The sequence below is a fragment of the Eriocheir sinensis genome, chromosome 36 (assembly GCF_024679095.1).
Source record: "Eriocheir sinensis breed Jianghai 21 chromosome 36, ASM2467909v1, whole genome shotgun sequence".
NCBI classification, from domain to species: domain Eukaryota; kingdom Metazoa; phylum Arthropoda; class Malacostraca; order Decapoda; family Varunidae; genus Eriocheir; species Eriocheir sinensis.
Window position 1 is genome coordinate 17,350,153 of NC_066544.1, and position 4,371 is coordinate 17,354,523.

Here is a 4,371-nt window from a genome sequence, read left to right on the forward strand (position 1 = left end):
TCCACCGCGTTGAACTCACTCACTCTCTCTCTCTCTCTCTCTCTCTCTCTCTCTCTCTCTCTCTCTCTCTCTCTGGTGGCAATCTTCGTTTTTTCTCCTTGTTTCGTATTTTTCTATCTCTCTTTCTTTTTTCTTTTGCGGTTCTTTTCCTACTTGTTGACTCTCCTTCTTCCTCGCCTCCACTAATGTCTTCTTTGCACTCTATGTCTTGTTTTTACTTCCCTCTTCGTTTCACTCTATATCTTCGTTTCCTCGCTAACTTCGTATGTCCTGTTCTTTCTCCTCTCCTCTTTGCACTCTTAAAGTCTTCTTCCGTCTTCCCTCGCTCGATTCGTTTGTCTCTCAGCGGCAGAAGACAACGAGAGGAGCAGTGAAAGTGGAGTGCTTGTAAGGAGGAAGGTAGATCCGCTCCCTCGCGAGTCCCACCACACAATGAACTGCTGGTCGGGTTGAGGCAGCAGCTCGGCCGGCGTGCCCACAACCTTAGCCCTTACACCGGCCTCAACGTCCTCGTAACATCATCCCCCCAGCTCCCCGATAGCCCCCTCCTCCTTGCCTGATCGTCTCTCTCTCCCTCTCCCTCCCTCTCTATGTCCGTCGCCTGATCGCTCGTTCCTTTCATGCTCTTTCATTCTCGTCGCGTTCTGATACTTGCGGAGAATATCTTAGTCCTCATTCCCCGATCCCTTCTACTACTACTACTACTACTACTACTACTACCACTACTACTACTACTACTACTACTACTACTACCACTACTACTACTACTACTACTACTACTACTACTACTACTACTACTACTACTACTACTACTACTACTACTACTACTACTACATATTTATATATTTATCTGTTTTTTTCTTATATATTGATTTGATGACTTTAATTTCTCTTCTATTTTTTTATAACTAGAAAAGATTACTGATACTACTTATACTACTACTACTACTACTACTACTACTACTACTACTACTACTACTACTACTACTACTACTACTACTACTACTACTACTACTACTACTACCCATTTCCAAGCCTCTCTCCTTTCTTGCTGTCTTTCTTTCTTTCTTTTTTTCTTTCTTTTTCTTTGTCATATATTTTTTCTCTGTCTGGTTCTCTCTCTTCACTTCCACCCCATCTTCCTTCCGCTACCTCCCTATCTTCTGCTGCTGCATCGTCCTCTTCCTCCTCCTCCTCCTCCTCTTCCCTCGCTCGCAATGCACCTCCGTCTTCCTCCCTCCCGTTCTTCCGCTTCCTCATCCTTGTTGCTCATCCTCAGCTTCCGCGGGCATCCCCTCTTCCTCCTCATCCCCTCTCCCTCATCCTCCACACCTCACACTATCTACTTCCTCCTCCTTACCCTTGTTTTTGTGTTATTTTGTCACTCTCCGGTATCATCCTCAACCTCCTTCTTGGTCATTTTCCTTCTTCGTTTTTTTTTCTTCTTTGCTTCCTGTTCCTCTGTTTTCCTGTTTTCTTTTTTTTTCCGTTTTCTTCTTGTGTGTATATTTTTCCTCTTTCCGGTATCATCCTCAACCTCCTTCTTGGTCATTTTCCTTCTTCGTTTTTTTTTTCTTCTTTGCTTCCTGTTCCTCTGTTTTCCTGTTTTCTTTTTTTTCCGTTTTCTTCTCTTCCTTCCTCTTCTTGTGTGTATATTTTTCCTCTTTCCGGTATCATCCTCAACCTCCTTCTCGGTCATTTTGCTTCTTCGTTTTTTTTTCTTCTTTGCTTCCTGTTCCTCTGTTTTCCTGTTTTCTTTTTTACTGTTTTCTTCTCTTCCTTCCTCTTCTTTTGTCTACTTTCTTCTTTGCTTCCTGTTTCTCCGTTTTTTTCCTCCTGTTCTCTTCTCGTATTCTTTTTTCTCTTCTGTCCTTTTCTTTCGTCTATATTCATTTTCTTTCTGGTTCATTCTCAGCTTCCTTCTTTTTCTTTCTTCTCTTTTTTTCTTTGCTTCCTGTTTTTCTGTTTTCTTTCTCTCTCCTTTTCACGTTCCTCCTCACCTCTCCTCTCTTCTCCTCTGCTTTCTATTCCTATAAATTTTCCTTTCCTCTCGTCTTCTCTTCAACCGTCAGTATTACTACTACTACTACTACTACTACTACTGCTACTACTACTACAATTACTACAACTACTATTCTTATCCTTATCATTATTATCATCACTATCATAATTACTTTATTATTATCATTATTATTATCATTACAACATCTATCACAGTGCATACGGGGTCACTTCCCTTCACACCCCCCTTTATACAGCTACGCAACCCACACTCCCTCCTCCAGACAGTTGATATATGCCTCAGCCGATCCCTCGCAACGCCCCGGCAATATTGAGCAGCCTTACCCGCGTCACACAGGGATATATGATAGCCACTCTTGGGTATATGCGTATAGAGTACCGAGTTATCGAACCTATGCCCCCCTCTCTCTCTCTCTGTCTCTGTCACTCTCTCTCTCTCTCTCTCTCTCTCTCTCTCTCTCTCTCTCTCTCTCTCTCTCTCTCTCTCTCTCTCTCTCTCTCTCTCTCTCTCTCTCTCTCTCATATTACGTCTCGATATTTTTTTTTCAGTTTTCTTCGTCTTTTCTCTCTTATTTTTTACTGTTCATATTGATTTTGTAGTTAACCTTATTTATATTACTCCCTCTCCCTCTCTATCTATTTATCTATATATCTATCTCTAGCTCTCTACTCTATTCAACTCTCTTCCACTCTCTTCTCTTCTATCCTTTCCACCTAGTCAGGACCATAGGATCTGTGTGGTTTGAATATCTATGTAAATCTCTCTAAATGTCTATCTCAGTCTCCCCGATAGTCTTATTTTTTTTCCCGCCTAAGACATAGTTCAGGGGTCACGTGAGATGTAACTCCTTCCTGCCTGAACGAGTTTGGGCGTTTTTTTTCCCCCTGCTATCTGCGTGTGTCTATAAATATTTCCTTCCTTCCTGTGTGTGTGTGTGTGTCTTTACCTAGTTTTTTACCTAGCTGTAATTTCACAGGGCCTGGGTTTACGCTCGTGTGGTCCCGTCTCCGTATCTATAATTATCCAACTTTTCCTTGAAGCTCTGCACACTCTTCGCCGATACTATTTATTCACTTAGTCTGTTCCAAACCTCTATATTTCTTTGTGGGAAGCTATATTTCTTTATGTCTCTTGAGCATTTTCCCTTCCTCAACTTTTTACTATTTTTATTATGTGTGTGTGTGTGTGTGTGTGTGTGTGTGTGTGTGTGTGTGTGTGTGTTGCGTCGCGCGGTGTAGCCTATGCGTGTAGTTCCGGAGTATACACAAAGGTTTCCTGCTTCCGAAGTCACTGGTGCACCCTCGCGTCCTTGGTTTGTCCTGATAAGCGCCTGTCAAAAGATCATCCGCACTTAGAACTTGATTTCCACTACTACTACTACTACTACTACTACTACTACCCACTTCCACGCCTCTCTCCTTTCTTACTGTCCTTCTTTCTTTCTTTCTTTCTCTTTTTGTCATATATTTTTTCTCTCTGTATCGTTCTCTTTTTTCACTTCCACCCCTTCTTTCTTCCTCTGCCTCCCTATCTACTACTACTACTACTACTACTACTACTACTACTACTACTACTACTACTACTACTACTACTACCAACTGTCAACTGTCTAAAGAAGTGGAGGTTGCGTATTGGTATCTGAACGGGTGCGAGCGTTGTGTGAAGGGAAGGGAAGTGAAGGAAGTGTCTCCGTGTGCTCTCGGACAGAAGTTGTAATGGTAATGATGTCAGTGAGTGAGTCAGTGAGTGCTGTGATGATCTCGTAATGCAACAACTACTTCCTCGTTCTCCCCTTAATACGATATGCAGCAGTGTGGGTAGAGTCGGGGGCAGACGCTGCAGCTGGGCGTGCATGACCTTAGTGCTAATCTCCGTCACATTACCTTTTTGAGTCTATGCAGAGTCTGTGGAGGGAAGGAACACTAAAGCTGCGCGTGGCCTCAGTTCTAATCTCCGTCACATTACGAGTAACCTTCTGAGTCTGTGCAGAGTCTATGGAGGGAAGGAACACTAAAGATGCGCGTGGCCTCAGTTCTAATCTCCGTCACATTACGAGTAGCCTTCTGAGTCTATGCAGAGTCTATGGAGGGAAGGAACACATTACCTCGACGATAATATTCATTCACTAAAGCTGCGCGTGGCCTCAGTTCTAATCTCCGTCACATTACGAGTAGCCTTCTGAGTCTATGCAGAGTCTATGGAGGGAAGGAACACATTACCTCGACGATAATTTTCATACACTAAAGCTGTGTATGGCCTCGGTGTTCATCTCCGTCACATTGCCCCTTAATCGTATGGAGGGTAATAATAACCTCTTGACATTCTTAACATATAATTATAAATACCTT

The 4,371-nt window shown here is 42.8% G+C and overlaps 1 protein-coding gene across 1 annotated transcript in view; it reads right to left on the reverse strand.

Moving 5' to 3' along the window:
• Positions 1-452, reverse strand: part of LOC127007954 (uncharacterized) — a 6,428-nt gene extending 5,976 nt beyond the window's left edge. The window contains exon 1 of the mRNA XM_050879500.1: positions 1-452. This exon is cut by the window's left edge and continues 790 nt beyond it. The gene's annotated coding sequence lies outside the window, so the exon portion shown is untranslated.
• Positions 453-4,371: the final 3,919 nt, after the last annotated feature.